The following is an 18199-nucleotide window of genomic DNA, read 5'->3' as shown; positions in this document are numbered from 1 at the left end:
TGCCATGCAGTAGGACTGAACCCAGAACTATGTGCTTTGGGAAGCAAACTTCTTACCACACAGTCACACCTATGGCATTGTACTTTGATTCTCTCCCATTTTGGACTACACATTCTATAACCATCTTCTTTACATCTTCCAACAACACAACTCTTAACACCCACCAGCTGTCTGGTACTTTAAATAAATTACTACTTTCAATAAACTACTCACTCAGTCAAACTACTCATGATAGCAAATATGTTTCACCCACAACTCATCTGTGATAGCTAAGCAGGTGATGGAAACCATCCTCCTAGATATGTTTGTACATATCCCTTTTACAAATAAAGGCCTACTCCAAGATCCCAATTGAGTTATACACAGCTGGGAGGTGGTAGAACTGACAGAGTACACTTCATACAACACTTAGAGTATTCACCAACCACTACAACTAACTGACTGGAAGAATTTAAACTACTTTGTAATGCTTAGAATATACAAGTCATGATTGTGTGGGTAAGAAGTTTGCTTTGTGACTACCTAGTTTCAGGTTCAGTCCCACTGTACAGTAACTTGGGCAGGTGTATTCTATTACAGCCCTGGGCCAACCAATGCCTTGTGAATTAATTTGATAGACAGAAACTGTAGAAACCCATTGTGTGTGTGTATGTGTGTGTGTGTGTGATGTAAAAAGACTGTTTTCTTCAGGTGAATTAAAGTCCAAAATTTAACATTCGGGATTTTTCACACAAATAGTATAGAATGAATTTTGACTCTCATCCCGGTGCCAATTGAGGGAGTCAAAATACATTCTATACTTTTTGTGTGAAAAATCTTAAATATTAAATTTTGGATTTTAATTCACCTGAAGAAAGCTTTTTTTTTACATGATGTAATTGTTTTGTTCATCAATAAAAAAAACATGTCTGAAACAGCTGTAGTGAACCTCAGTCCATTTGTGTTATTATTTACAGTACACAGCACTCAGAACCTTCTCTGTGTTGGATCTTAAGCTTATAGTGGACCATGGACTGCATGCCAGAGTATACCCCTGTATGATTTTTACATATACATTGAGTGTATTTGGTCTGTACATGTGGATGTATGTGTAACTGGAAGGACAAATCCATATATACTGTAGTAGGTATGTGAGTGTCTATACATTGTTGATACATGAGTATGCTGTTTGTGACTCTACCTTGGTGTCTTTTTTATTAAAATACCTCAATTCGATTGGATCCTGCAAATAATTATATATATATGTGTGTGTGTATACAATATATATATATATATATATATATATATCATCATCAACGTTTAACGTCCGCTTTCCATGCTAGCATGGGTTGGACGATTTGACTGAGGACTGGTGAACCATATGGCTACGCCAGGCTCCAATCTGATTTGGCAGAGTTTCTACAGCTGGATGCCCTTCCTAATGCCAACCACTCCGAGAGTGTAGTGGGTGCTTTTACGTGCTACCGGCACATATATATACTCTTTGAGTCTGCGTTTGTCACCTGCCACTTGACAATCAGTGTTGGCTTGTTTACATCCCCATAACTTAGGGGTTCAGCAAAGGAGATCAATAGAACAAGCTCCAGACTCACAAAAAAGAAAGATAAGTCCTGGGGTTGATTTGTTTGACTAAGCTTTCAAGCCAATGCTCCAACGTGGCTGCAGTCTGATGACTGATACTAGTAAAAAACAAAAGATAACTAGTGAACAGTAGTGATGTTGGCTGCAGGTTTTCAATGAGCCAATCATTAATTCACCATACCTTTAATGGTAAGAATAAGGGATCATCTGTATGACCCAGAGCAGAACAAATACCACACACAGTATTTTTATTCTAAAGTACCAGATATTCTGGTTTTCTTGCTAATTTTTACATCATTCATTGACATACATTAGCAAAATATACACTTTTTCACAATATGGCAGACACAGCATTCAATCCCTGTAGCTGATATTACAACTTTATACTGTCTTCTATATTGGTTTCAAATTTTGGCACAAAGCCGGCAAGTTTTGGAGGAGGGATTAAGTCGGTTGATTACATTGATTCCAGTGCTCAACTGGTACTTATTTTATCAACCAGAAAGGATGAAAGACAAAGCTGACCTCGACGGAATTTGAACTCAGAATATAAAGATGGACAGAGTGCCACAAAGCATTGTCTGGCGTGATAACAATTCTGCCAGCTCACCACCTTATACTGTCATACTGTCTTTTATATCAAAAACTGCTTTTGATGGGATATAAAATACACTTTTTTTTCCTAAAAAACATCTCCCAAAAAAAACATCACCCCAGCTCAGAAAGTTGATCTCAGTGGCATTTGAACTCAGAATATGAATAGCTGGAAGAAATAACACCAAGTGTTTTGTCCAATGTGCTAATAATTCTGCCAGCTGTTGCTACCTTAATAATAACAATAGTTAATGGTTTCACATTTTGGCACAAAGCCAACAATTTCGGGAGAGGGGCTAAATTGAATATATCAATCCCAATTGCTCAACTGGTACTTATTTTATCAACTCTGAAAGGATGAAATATAAAGTCAAACTTGGATGAATGAAATGCCACCAAGTATTTTGCCCAATATGCTAACAATCCTGCCAGCTCACCACTTCATATAATAATTCATTGTACTATAGGCAGAAGGCCTGAAATTTTGGGTGTGAGGGAAGTTGATTACATTGACCCCAGTGTTCAGATGGTACTTTATTTTATTAACCTCAAAAAGGTGAAAGGTTTGGCAGAATTTTAACTCAGAACATACAGATGGATGAAATCCTGCTAAGCATTTTGTCTGGCATGCTAATGATGCCACCAGCTTGCCAGTTCAATAATAATAAGAACAACAACACCAGCACTAATAATAATGAAGGCAATGACTTGGCAGAATAGGTCAAATGACAGACACACCTTTTGGTATTTGTTTATGTACCTTTTATGTTCTGAGATCAAATCTCTTTCCAGCATCAATAAAGTTTAATACCAGTTGAATACCGAGGTTTGATCCAGTCAGCTATACTGTCATTACCATTTCCTCCCCTCACTCTCACCACCACCACCACGTACATTTGCAGCCTTGTGATTATGTAAGAAATCAATAATTAGGATAACGGTGATAATAATCATTAGTCAAAGAGGGGAAATACAAAACAAATCCTCTCCATTAGCCAAGTGTTGTTGTTGTGATAGTAGCAATAGTTGTGTTACTGATGATGGTTGGTAAACAAAACCCAACAAAGCAGGCTAACATCATGCTGTTTGAGTTTCCAAAGCTTTTTGTCAGTAATTCTATTCAGCTGAACTGTCAAAGAACAGTAGTTTTGTCAGCTTGAAAAGCAAGATGGCGGATTCCTCCTGTGGATAAGCTGGAAATGAACCAGATAACAGAAAACAAACAAAAATACAATAGCGAAGAATAAGAAATAAACCAAAAATGAAAATCTACATTTGTTATTGTACGGTGGTGAAGAAACAATCATCAAAACATGACTAACAATTGTAGATTTAGAATCTAGAGTCTAAAATGGAGCTTTTAGACTTAATAGATTGACGTCTTAGAATTGACAAACTTGGTTGGTATTAATATTTTTCTTGCATGTGTATACATGTATGTAAATGTGTAGATTGTGTGTGCTTGTGTGCATGCATCTGTGTATGTATATGTGAATGTTTTATATGTATGTGTACATATATATATATATATGTACATGTTTACACATGGAAGATCCAATCAGAATATATATATATATATATATATATATATATGCTCTTTTGCTCTTTTGCTTGTTTCAGTCATTTGACTGCGGCCATGCTGGAGCACCGCCTTTAGTCGAACAAATCGACCCCAGGACTTATTCCTTGGAAGCCTAGTACTTATTCTATCGGTCTCTTTTGCCAAACCGCTAAGTTACAGGGACGTAAACACACTAACATCAGTTGTCAAGCGATGTTGGGGAGACAAACACAGACACACAAACACATACAGACACATACATATATATATATACATATATACGACGGGCTTCTTTCAGTTTCCATCTACCAAATCCACTCACAAGGCTTTGGTCGGCCCGAGGCTATAGCAGAAGACACTTGCCCAAGGTGCCACGCAGTGGGACTGAACCCAGAACCATGTGGTTGGTAAGCAAGCTACTTACCACACAGCCACTCCTGCACCTAAATACATATGTATATGTGTATAAATATATAAATACATACATATATATATATATATATATATATATATATATATATATATATATATATATATAAATATATATGTATAAATATATGAATACATACATATATATATATATATATATATATATATATATATATAATTCAAGGAGAGTTAGAGGTTGTAAAACCAATCAAATAAGGGATAGTATCTAACCAATATACTGCTGGTAGAATACCTAATTAATACATAAGTGTTGGTTATTGCATGGCAATTACACTATTGAGTAACATAATTAGGTTAGGATAAGTGGTTTTACCCTTAATTTATATAACAAGAAGAAAATGGAGGGAATCCAGAGGTAGTATTCATTAGCTGTTAGACATTATATTATGTCTATTTATTTATTTTAAACAGTTCAGATAATATATAAATACATGTGTAAAGTACTAGTAATTTCTAGAATAGAGAAAGAAAAGCAGTTTCTTACAGCTGTTTCTGCCAAGTGGTCACAGTACCCCACATGTTATTTCCATCTTTTCAGAGTACTGTAGTAATCTGTAGATAAAATTAGAGTACTTGGGTATGCCTCTAGGCTTCGTCAGAGTGTTTTATAAGATTGTCCAAGAAGTTCATAGGACTAATTTATATATATATATATATATATATATATATGTATGTATGTATACATTCACATATATACATACACCCATACTACCTCTGGATTCCCTCCATTTTCTTCTTGCTATATGTATTAATACATATACATAAATATATATATATATAAATCTATATATACATATAAAAATATATACATATATATAAATATATATATATATATACATATATACACACGGAAAATGATTGCACATGCAGTGGGCACAAGTCTAAAGACCACACTACAGAATCATATAATTAAATTCATTGAGAAGCTATATATGCAAGTCCAGGAGGCAGCCATCGGTGTCAGTGTGGCTGGCGACATGGCAAGCCTCATCATGACCTGGTGGAACAGGAAACTGAAACAAGCTTTTGAGGAGCAATCAGTAGCAATCAGACTGTATGGGAGATATGTAGATGACATCAACATCATAGTCAGGACACTGTCAAACTGAAGAGAATGAGAAGATCATGATGGAAAGCACCCAGTGTATAGCTAATTCCGTACACCAAAGCATCAGAGTAACTATAGATTACCCAACAAGGTACCCAAACGAGAGACTCCTGGTCCTTGACACAGAGCTTTGCCGAGAGACTATTAATAACAAGGTTCAAATGTACCACTCACACTATATGAAACCCATGTCCTCGAAATATGTGATCAATAAGAGTTTATCACACAATGTGAAAATTAATGTATTGATAGCTGACTTAATCAGAATAATGAAAAACATATCCCCCCCCCCCCCGTGCAAACCCTGGGAGAAACAGAAACACACGCAAGACTTCGTGCACGGCATGCAATTTTCAGGATACAGCCAGAAAGATAGTATCCGAGTGTACAGTGGGGCTAGTAAGAAATTTGAAGAGATTGTGAATAAGGATGCTGATGGAACACAACCTAAGTACCATAGTAAGCAGTGGAATAAAATATGGAGAACTTATGATAAAACAAACAAAAAGAACACATGGTACAATGCCAACAAGTTCCAAGGGGTGATGTTTGTAGAAGCCACACAATACGGAGAACTAGCCCACGGATTTAGAAAATTCCTGAAGGATACTAAGTTGAACATAAAAGTCATGGAAAAACCAGGGAGATCCATCATATCAATAGTATGCAAAAACTTACCCCTTCAGAAAGCCCACATGTGTAGAGGAGAACTGTGTAGTGTGCAAATATAACCCTGGTGTCAACTGCAAAACCAGAAATGTGATTTACTGAATAAACTGCATGTATGGTGATTGTAAAAACTGGAAGACTGCATACATAGGTGAAACGGTGAGAAGTTTGGCCGAGCGTATAAATGAACATTGGAGGGAATACAGGGATCAAAGAGAAACCTTGATACTCTACCAGCATGCCAAAGAACAGTTTGGTGGTGTGCTGAACCAAATTAGCATAGAAATCCTGTCTAGACACCTGGGCAATGCATCACTATGATAGATACAAGAGTCAGTCTGGATCAACAAAACACGACCAGATTTGAATAGTAAATACTCTCATTAAGCAGAAGCCTTACAAAGACCCATGAACACATACACACATACACACACACGAACAGGCTTGGAAGGACTGAAAGAACGGTGGTAGCAGGGAATTGTATCAGACTGCCAGAAGGGAAGCTAGGCGACAGGTTTATTTAGCCAGAGGGGAAGCAGATAAGAAAAAATTTGCCAATGTTCTGTGCCGTGAGGACCAAAGACTTGAAGTATTTTGTGTTGCCTGACAGTGTGTGAGAGAGAATCGTGATGTCGTAGGAGAGAAATGTGTCTGCATGGATGATGGTTCACTTGCACTAAACGAGGCTACAAAGAGAGAGGTTTGGAAATGCCACTATGAAAGGTTGCTCAATAAAGAGAATGAATAGGAGAAAGAGAGTTTGCCGAATGTCGATCCAACAGAGGGACCAGCTATCTGAGTTGACAGTACCATGGTAGATAAAGCAATTAAGAGTATGAAGACAGGGAAAGCCCCCGGCCCATTAAGAATCACTGCAGAGATGCTCAAAATATCGGGCAGTGTCGGCTATAACCTAGTCACCCGTATAGTGAACCAGGTGATACATGAAGGAGTCATACCCAATGACTGGTGTAGCAGTACCATGGTCACCTGCTACAAAGGTAAAGGTGACGCTTTAGATACAAATATTTACAGAGGTATCAAGTTGTTGGATCAGGTAATGAAGGTCACGGAGAGGGTCATAGCCCAACTAATTAGGAGTCAGTTTAGATGAGATGCAGTTTGGGTTTGTGCCAGGGAAAAGCACCACTGATGCTATATTTCTGGTAAGACAGCTGCAGGAGAAATACCTAGCCAAAGATAAACCTCTGTACCTGGCTTTTGTTGACATGGAGAAAGCCTTTGACAGGGTACCCCTTTCCCTTATCTGGTGGTCAATGAGGAAACTAGGGATAGATGAATGGTTAGTGAGAGCTGTACGAGCCATGTACAGGTACGCTGTCAGTAAGGTGAGGGTTGGCAATGAGTACAGTGAAGAATTCCGGGTTGAGCTAGGGGTCCACCAAGGTTCAGTCCTCAACCCCCTCCTATTTATCATAGTCCTCCAGGCAATTACATAGGAATTCAAGACAGGATGCCCCTGGGAGCTCCTCTATGCTGATGACCTTGCGCTAATTGCTGAGTCACTATCAGAACTAGAGAAGTTTCAGGTGTGGAAGCAAGGACTAGAATTGAAGGGCCTTAGAGTCAACCTAGCTAAAACCAAAGTCCTAATAAGTAGGAAGGTAGATAAAACACAAACCCCTTCAAGTAGATGGCCCTGCTCGATGTGTAGAAAAGGCGAAGGAAGAAACTCTATAACATGTACTCAGTGCAAGCTATGGGCACATAAGAGGTGCAGCAATATCAAAGGAAGGCTAACTTGGAAGATAGTTTTTGTATGTGGCAGATGTTCAGGAGCAATAAACACTGAAAATGTGCACAAAACAATGTCTACCACATTCCAGGGAGAAAAACTAGAAGTAGTTGATAGCTTCTGTTATTTAGGTGACAAAGTTAACAGCGGGGGAGGGTGCACTGAAAATGTAGCTGCTAGAATAAGAATAGCCTGGGCAAAGTTCAGAGAGCTTTTACCTCTGCTAGTGACAAAGGGCCTCTCACTCAGAGTAAAAGGCAGACTGTATAACGCATATGTATGAACAGCCATGCTACATGGCAGTGAAACATAGGCCGTGACTGCTGAGGACATGCGTAAGCTCGCAAGAAATGAAGCCAGTATGCTCCGATGGATGTGTAATGTCAGTGTGCATACTCGACAGAGTGTAAGTACCTTGAGAGAAAAGTTGGACCTAAGAAGCATCAGTTGTGGTGTGCAAGAGAGACGATTGTGCTGGTATGGTCATGTGGCGAGAATGGATGAGGATAGCTGTGTGAAAAAGTGCCACCCACTAGCAGTTGAGGGAACCTGTGAAAGAGGTAGACCCAAGAAGACCTGGGATGAGGTGGTGAAGCACAACCTTCGAACATTAGGCCTCACCGAGGCAATGACTTGTGACCGAGACCTTTGGATATATGCAGTGCGTGAGAAGACCTGGCAAGCCAAGTGAGACCATAATCCGAGGCCTCTGCCAGGGGTGTAGCCAGCCCACTTATGCGTACCTTTCCTTCATTGGACACTAAACTGTTTGCAAAGACCTGTTGAGGCAAATGAAATCGATCCAAATTCGACAACTGGCACCCATGCCAACCTCTCCTTCATTAGACACTAAACTCAGCTTGCAAAGACCTGTTGGGGCAAGTGAAATCGAAATGATGATTGAACCAAATTCGATGACTGGCACCTGTGCCAGTGGAGCGCTAAGAGCATCATCCAAGTGTGATCATTGCCAGAGCAGCTGTCTGACTTCCGTGCCAATGGCATGTAAATAGCACCATTTGAGCGTGATTGTTACCAGCGTCGCCTTCCTGGCACTTGTGCCGGTGGCACGTGAAAAAACATTTGAGTGAGGTCGTTGCCAGTGCCGCTGGACTGGCTCCTCTGCAGATGGCACGTAAAAAACACCAATGAGGGAGCCATGGTATAAGACTAGTTCTTGACTGAGGGCTTACTAAGTAGAAGGCTTTGTCAGCTGCAACATTGGTACTCAAAAATGGTAACAGAAATCTAAAAGTCATTCGCATTTTGTCTGGTTAATCTGATATACAGCTTAACATGTTATGGTTTAATGATGGTTCACCTAGTGTGTGTGTGTGTGTGTAGCTGAACAAATGCAGAACAATGTATTTAATATATGTAGTCGTCAAGATTATCTGTTGAAAGATGATAATTCAACTTTGCCATTACTCAACTATGTTCCTCTTTTTATTTGATCAAATGTATAAAAGTGAAAAACTTCAAATAGCAAATCATTGACTTTAAATCATCTATATATATGTGTGTGTATGTGTGAGAGAGAGAGAGAGATAGAGAGAGAATGAGACATTTTATCCATACATAAAAGATAAAAGAATAAGTACAAAGAGAAAACTGCAAGAATGTCTATGAGACTTGATAGAAAAATAAACCCACATGGGTGTGTTAACTCCATTATGTAGAACTTTGCTTGATTCTCTCTCTCCTGCAATTTTATTCTATATCCAAATATTTATTATGCATTTACATTTGTATGTATGCATATATGTGTGCTTTTGTGCATGTGATCTTTAGAAAACTTTTTGCTCATAAATAATAATAATATACACACACATGGCAGTTTTTAACAGTTTATTCAATATTCAATAATGAATACAGCTTTTGAAATATTCAGTAATGATAATAATAAAAAATAGAGACAAAAATAATTTAGCAATAAATATGGCTTAGTTCAGCATGACCTCAGTATTATTGATTTCTTTGATTGGGTCATTATGATTTATTACTTTTAATTCATTGAACAAAGTCATATACAAACAGAGGACATCTTAACGCTAGCTGCTTCGCATGATTTAATTTGATGTCTCACATATCTCCATTAAAATCCTATTGTTTGCCGTCCATCTGGAGGTTTGTGAGATAAATATTAGCAAGCTACTACTGACCAATTATAAGGTCTATATCCAACTTTGTACAACATTAATCATTATTATAATATAGCATTGACACAATATCACATATTTTGGGGTAAGGAGTGTTTAAGCTATTAATGTGACACTGATATGCGTTCCAGGTTGGCAGGATGGGACATGTCACCACATTCATAATGTGTATATATTCCATGGGGTTGCTTACTTAGACAAGTTGGAGACCCACATCTCACTCATGAGTTTCACTTTAGGCTTGATATCCACTGCTTGATGCCCTTCCTAAAACCAGCTACTTTGCTGAGTGTACTCTGTGTGTGTGTTGATGCTGTTTCTCTGCTGCATAAAAACAATGACACCGTATTGGGCTGTATGATTGTTTATATCTGTCACTAAAACATTTGAGTGGTTTGTCATTTGATAGACCAATGAAATAAGTACCTTACTTGCAAACAAATAAGTATTGGCAACAGGAAAGGCATCCAGATAGAAAGAAAAGTGAAGAGCATGTATCATCATCACCATTTAATGTCCATTTTCCATGATGGTATAAGTTGAACAATTTGACAGAAGTTGGCAAGTCAGAGGGCTGAGCCAAGCTCATGTATCTGTTTTGGCATCATTTCTACAGCTACTCTTCCTAATGACAACCACTTTACAGATTGTACTGAGTGCTTAGTTTTATCCATCTCAGGTGGATGAAAGGTTCAGCCAGTCTTGGCTTGGTGTGAACTCAGAACTTCATGCCACTACTTGGTTTGTCCTTAATTTCTATCCATCTCAAGTGGATGAAAGTCTCAGCCACCCTTGGCTCAGTGTGAACTGAGAATGTGAAAAATTGTAATTAAATACTGTACCCCACTTAATCTGTCAGTGGACTGGTTCTACTAATTAGAATCATTGTTTCTCTGAAGTCATTATTGTAGTGAATGACTAGCAGTATTTAGATGTGGTTTGTAATGTTCTGGGTTTAAGTCCTACTGATATGATTTGAGAGAGATTTAGCTGCTATGTCTAGCAGGTTGAACAGTGGAGCTAAGTCGACTTTGTGGCACACTGGAGATCAAGTAAAAAATAGCTGGTACAGTTTGTATGGAAAGTTTAAAAATTACCAGTACAGATTTGCTTGGAAAATAAAAAAGTGAAAGAAAAAACTGCTTAAATTTGGAAAACAAAATGTATACAACTATTGCATAACTTGATACATTAATCATAGCCGTGTCTAGCAAAATTATGAATAACCTGTTTTACAAGACACTCAATTTTTAGAGTGGGTTTTCTTAAGGCTTGTATTACATTTTTAAAAAGTTGTGGCATATAATGTTCTCTTGTCGGCTTAATCTAATGTGCATTATTGTCATGTTTTGTCTTTTTTATATAATTTATCCAATTCTAGTTTTATATATATATATATACATATATATATATATATATATATATATATATATAACATGAGAGAGTTAGGGGTTGGGGGTTCAACCCACTAAGGGATAGTATCTATCCAGTATACTGCTGGGAGGGTACCCAATTATTGCTACACTAGTGCTATACTAAGTGCAATCAATGGGAGCGGGTAAAAGTGGAGGTTTTACCCAAAATTTGTATAACAATTAGAAATAAATGAATTAAATTAATGAATTCAACGGGATACACCGTCTGCAAGTAGTTGGGTTCAGCATATTATCCTCCATTTTCTAATTGTTATATATATATATATATATATATATATACACACACACATACACACACTCACACATACACACACACATTAGTCTTATAATCTTGTAATACATTTTTTACTTGTTTCAGTCATTGGACTGTGGTCATGCTGGGGCATTGCTTTAAAGGGTTCAGTCGAACAAATTGACTCCAGTACTTATTTCTTTAAGCTGGTACTTATTCTATCAGACTTTTTTGCTGAATCATTAAGTTGTGGGGATGTAAAACAGACCAGCATACATCATCATTCCAAATGGGCCTGGCATCTGCTCTGGACAGCCCCAATCGAAGCCTGTTTTATACAAATATATGTATATATATTTATGTGTGTGTGTCTTCGTGTCTGTGTCTGTCCCCCCACCATCACTTGACAACTGATGTTGGTATATTTACATCTCTGTAACTTAGCAGTTTGGCAAAAGAGACCAATAGAATAAGTACTAGGCTTAAGTCAGCGGTTGATTCCTTTGACTAAAACCCTTTAAGGTAGTGCTCCAGCCTGGTTACAGTCAGATGACTGAGACATGTAAAAGAATTAGATCCTCTTCTGAAGTTTTTTAAAATTTTTTCTATTCCCTTCCAATCTCACCCCACCCCCACTAAAAAGAAAGAGCATCTATTAACAACATACAGCTCCTTTCGTTATCATTGTTGTTAGTTTTTTTTTTTCTCAATTGGGGATAGTTGCTAAGTAGATGAATTGTCTGCAAATTTCAATGGAGTGGGTTATGACTCTTTTTTTTTTTTTATTGTGAGGGATAGCTGTTGTTAGTCGCAGTACTTTCACAGATTCCCATGGCTCTCTATCACCATCCAGTTCTGTTATGAATTTGAATTGAGAGCTTGAGTCATATTGAATCTTTCATTAGCTGATTGCACAACCATGGACACCTCCCCTATGGATGGGTTGCAGTTACTCTCTTGATAGAGCTTGGTGATCCTGACAATTGATCTTCTAGGATTCCTCCTCTCAACATCAATGTAAGAAGCACCATTGGCTCGGTTGAGCTCTCCTGCTACCTCTTCACAATCTGCCATGCTGCAATCCCATGACTTTACTGTATCACTGGCAGGGTAACTGAACAGGTGCTATACTTTGTCAAAGGGCAACCCATAACTATGCAGGGTACAGTTGTGACTGTGAGGTATTTTCAGAATAACCATTAGTAGTAAATAATACTATCATATCTTATTTTAACTTTGCTATACTTGAGAAAGATTGTTAATTATACATAAGTCTGTTGATGTTTTATCTCTTCTAGACAGCTTCTTCCTATAATCTTGTCTCTCTTCCCTACTTCCATGTCTCTCTTATTATTTATTGCAGTGAAATAATGATTCAGATTTCTTAATGTTTTCTTAAATTTCCTTTTTCTTCTCTTGTTCTTGTATTTCTTAGTTCTCTGAACATTATATTATTTTACTCCATGCATGGAGTTTCTATTCATCTTCATTAAACATATTTTGATTCAGTTATTTTAATCTTTTCTCGCATCTACATATCTATCTTAGAGTTTCTCGTTTGTTGGATTGTTTTTTATTTACTCTCAAAATTCCTTGCTCTTAAATTCAGTTCCATAATGTATGGTACCAGCTTTACTTGCCTAGTTAATACTTGTCAGTTGTAGACACCCACTGTTTATCATTCAGAACTTCTACATCATTATCATCATCACCATTTAATGTCCATGTGCCCAAGGGCTACATTGTGCTCCAGTGTCTGCTTTGGCAGGATATCCTTCCTAACATTAACCACTTTACAGTGTGTACTGGGTTTATTCTTTCATGCTACCAGCACTACTGAGGTCACCATGAAGTTCACAAGACCACAACCCTGAGGATGGTGGTTGGTGGGCAGGAGCATTATGCTAGGATATGAAGTGTTGAAGTATATGAGGGGTACAGAACAGGTTCTCATAGACGAGCGACATGGCTACTAATATTTAGAAGAGAAGGTAAGAATGACCAGTAGGAGCTGCAAAGAGATACATCCATACATAATTAAACCATAGCTCTGCACAGGTCACACAGGAATTTTTTTCATTTGTTTATTTATTTATTTACTGGTTTTAGTCGTTTTCAGTGTCTGTTGTACATCATCACTTTTTAAGAAACAAAGAACAACATATATTCATTCTCAGAACATAATCTTTCCTAGGTCTGACTGACTGTTTCTCCTTCTTAACTATACTCCATCCTTCTTGTTTTTATATAGGTGCCTTATACAAATATCCTTTAAAAATCTTTTTACCTTCATTTTTATTTTCCATCGCTTTTTACTTCATATTTGTTATTTAGAGAGAGAAAGAGAATGAAAGAGAGAGATTACAATTTATTAAATGCAATTGGTATAAACACCTTTCTCCTCCTCATGCACATAAAGTGAAATATACACACACATAAAGAGAGAGAGGTGGGGGAGATAAGAAAAGAAACATTAAAATGTCTGATGTCAAATAAGTCAGCATCAAATCACCAATGCCAAATAAACAGCACCAAAACAACTGCCTGCACATCTCATACCCAGGTAACTTAGCCATTCGATAAACAGAGATTGTTGAAGTAAAATACCAAGCTTGATACACTATGGGTCAATACAACTGACTAAAACCTTTCAAGGCACTGCTTCCACTTGGTCTCACCTCAATGACTGAAACCAATAAAAGAATATACTACAGATTATAGTTATTTTGTTAAAAAATGTATTCATCATCATCAGCATTGTGGTGTTTCATGTTTGGGCTTGTCTGATCAATGAGACATAAATTGTGTTGAGCACTTCAGTGAGGTGTGTTGGTGCTGATCATACAGTCAGTGCATGTTGTATTGGTCTCTCCATTGTGAAATAATGTTAACCAGTTTTATGATACAAAATGACTCTCACCTTCTACTGTAAAGACTACTTACTGTGTCTTTTACTCATTTGTGTCATTGCCTGTTATTGTTCTTTTGAGCAATTAGGTCAGTACTGTCAAATGAGTGTAGTTATTAATATGCACTCATTGGCTCTCCTTTCTCTTTCTTTTTAAACTTAAATATGTCTGTGTACACACATACACTCCCATGTGAGTGTATGTTATATTTACACACACACACACACATATGAAATATATATTATATGTATGTAATGTATATATAAAATATCCATATATATTATATGTATGTAATGTATATATAAAATATCCATATATATTGGATGTATGTAATGTATATATAAAATATCCATATATATTGGATGTATGTAATGTATATATAAAATATCCATATATATTGGAAGTACGTAATGTATATATAAAATATCCATATATATTATATATAAATGTAATATATACATAAGTGTGTGTGTGTGTGTGTGTGTATAAGAAGAGCGTTGCTTGAAACGTAAAACTATCTTGCCTTCCCTGAGCGTCTGTTAATATTTTGCATGTACCACATCCTTATGTTGTTTTTTCTACGTTTTTTGGGATTAACTATATATATATATATATATATATATATATATATATATATATATATATATATATGTGTGTGTGTGTGTGTCTGTGTCTGTGTCTACATAAATATATATATATATATATATATTTATACACACACACACACACACATGTGCTTGTACCTTACACATATGTGTATTCAATATGGTACATACACAATGTATGTGTTTGTGTGCTTGTTTATTTATATATATATATTATACATTGGGTATATTTATATGTATATACTTTGTTTTGACTAATCTCTTTATCCCACCTCCCATACATGACTCTTTTAATGTCATTATTCAAATGTCTGTTTCTGTGTCTCTGCTATATACAGTTAGTGAATATCTTTTTGTATATTCTGGGAGACACCTAGACATTTGCAAACTGAGCAGTTGTAGAACTGTATTATTCTCTTTGGAGAGAGGCATTTCTATTGGTATTTCAATACAATGTGGAACTTGAGACAGTGACAGCAATGCTGCACTATTTCTGAGTCAGTGTGGAGTCACTGGGCATAATTGTGAGCTGTTGTGTCAGTATTACTCCTGCATAAAGTTTTCATGGGACAAGCAGGTAGAGTTGGGAGCAAATGCTTTCATCTCAATGATACCGGGCTAACAACTGGGTAACTGTCTAATTATTTGTAGCTATAGATATAATTATAAACTGTCTAATTATATCTGGCTCTAGGACTTGAGAAATGACAAACATGATGTGAGAACACACAAATGAGAGAGAATTCTGTTTGTGGAAATACTTAAGCACAGGCATAGCTATGTGGTTAAGAAGTGGAATTCACAATCATATGATTTGGGGTTCAGTTCCGCTGCACAGCACCTTCGGTGAGTGCCATCTACTATAACCCTGCACCAAGACACTTGGACAAGATGCCTTACAGAAGGACTGAACCTGATATATATATGATAGGCTTCTGCACAGTTTCAGTCTCTATAATTCACCCAAAAGGCATTGGTTAGCCTGAGGCTATAGTAGAATACACTTCTCTAATGTGTTGCACAATGGAACAAACCAAAACCATGTGGTTGTAAATTGAACATTTTAACCACATTTGTAGCTATGTATATATTTTTTCTTTACTTGTTTCAGTCATTAGACTGCAGCCATGCTGGAGCACTGCCTCGAAGCATTTTAGTTGAGCAAATTGGCCTTTTTTTTTTTTTTTTTTTTTAAGCCTGGTACTTATTCTATCAGTTTCATTTGCCATACTGCTGAGTTACAGTGACATAAACTCACCAACACCAGCTGTCAAGCAGTGGTGGGGGACAAACACAGACACACACACACACACACACACACACATTGTGTGACATGCTTCTTTCAGTTTCAGTCTATCAAATCCATTCACAAGGCTTTGGTTTGCCCAAGACTATAGTGGAAGACACTTGCCCAGGGTGCCATACAGTGGGACTGAACCTGGAACCACGTGGTTGGGAAGGAAGCTTCTTACCACACAACCACACCTATATTTTCAAATTCAGATATTTGACAAAAGAGTGAAATCATTCTTATTTTGTCTGGTTTAAATGTGTATTTTGCTTTAGCAACAGCTACTTAGCCTAATTACTTTACACTGTCAAGTGCAATGCCTTATTTTTCTGAGTTTAAAACCTACTAGTGTTAAAGTCTTATAGGGGTCAATTAATTAAGTCTCATTAAAGTATATCAATGGGTGACATATGCACTTTTCCTTTCCCTTTTACAGTAAAGGATGTCAATTGTCTAGACCAAGCCCGACCAACTCAAATTACATTGTGGGCCACTTTAATCACAGAAAGTTTTTTGAGGGCTGCTTGTATATTTTATGAACTAATAGTCAAATAATCAAATTACAGAATCAAGAATTTTTCATACTTTTTGTTTGTTTAGAATTATGAAATTGTCGGCTAATGCTTTATTGCCACTTATAAATTTTAAATTTATTTTGAAACAAATGTTTTACACAAGCAGTTTTATTTTGAAATTAAACACAATATTTCCAAGAAAGTGTGAAGCAGGCCACATGCAGACCACAAGCCTCAAGTTGGCCAGCCCTGGTCTAGACTAATCATTCTTTTTTGTTTTTTAAAACATTCACTGTGATAGCCATTTGGTTTTATATAGCTCAGAGTTCAGTTCCTTCGTGGATTTGTCTTACTTTTAGAAATCACATTTTAAAATCATGTAAAGACTTAAGTGATAGGCAGTAGGTGCTGATCTTTACTTTATATGGATTTGGAGAGGAGACAAGCACTTTCTAGATCACTAAAACCACCTGAGCAAATATCTCTGTGCCCTGTGATGTTAATACATGCATACAGAGGAAACACGAAACTGGATTGATATTCATAAAATGTTCTGTTTGTAAGGTTGTCTACAGAAGTAGTTTGACTGTATGCATGTAAAGTGCATCTGCTATTTGCATGGTGTAGCTAATATTTGAAGGATTTGTTTTAGTCTGTATTTTCTTTGTTTAATGCATGTGTGTATGTGTCTATGTGTGTTTTATTTTCTCATTTTTGCTCTTCACTTCTCTGTCGTAGCAAGTCCTGACAATCCAGTTTGTAGGTTTCTTCAAGCAAACCTATAAGGACTATGGTATGTATCTCTCTCTCTCCCTTTCTATCTCTCCCGCCTCTCTCTCTCTCTCTCTTTCTCTCTCTTTATTTGTGTATCACTCCACTTTTCTTTTATCACTATCTCCTCTCTTTCTTTCCCATGTTTCTTCCCTTTCTCTTGCTTGTCTTACTCCTTTACTCATACATATGTGTGTCTGTGTTACATGTGTTCACAAAATATCTAAATTACACCTTGCCTCCCTCGGCCATATGCTAAAAAGTCCTTCACTCTACCACCCACTCTTTTCAAATTATTGAAAGCTAACCTTTGTCTCTCACCCTTTCCTCAAAAATAAACAAAAAACACTTGAAAGCTACTCTCCCTTACAAATTTGCTTTTCTCATTCCACCCCCAACTATTCTTCCCTCTGCCTCTCTCTTTAGATAAAATATTTACAAACTTCCTTGTTGAAACACTTTCTCTTACAACCAAGTTTTCCACTTCTAAACAAAGACGTACATGAAAGAAAAAACAAGAAAACCTTACTCTATAGATCACAACAATAATACTAATAGTTGG

The 18199-nt window shown here is 36.9% G+C and overlaps 1 protein-coding gene across 5 annotated transcripts in view; it reads left to right on the top strand.

Moving 5' to 3' along the window:
- LOC106874067 (uncharacterized) overlaps window positions 1-18199 on the top strand; it is a 64049-nt gene that overhangs the window by 26030 nt on the left and 19820 nt on the right. For 3 of the 5 annotated variants that reach the window (XM_014921645.3, XM_089362662.1, XM_089362663.1), the window contains exon 2: window positions 17605-17659. The exons of the other annotated variants lie outside the window; for them this stretch is intronic. The gene's annotated coding sequence lies outside the window, so the exon portion shown is untranslated. The remainder of the gene's footprint in view (window positions 1-17604; window positions 17660-18199) is intronic. 5 annotated transcript variants of the gene reach the window in all.

The sequence above is a fragment of the Octopus bimaculoides genome, chromosome 14, assembly GCF_046866305.1.
Source record: "Octopus bimaculoides isolate indiv1 chromosome 14, ASM4686630v1, whole genome shotgun sequence".
In the NCBI taxonomy this organism is placed as follows: Eukaryota; Metazoa; Mollusca; class Cephalopoda; order Octopoda; family Octopodidae; genus Octopus; species Octopus bimaculoides.
Note: the sequence above shows the minus strand (reverse complement) of the source record. Positions and strands in the feature narration are given on the sequence as shown.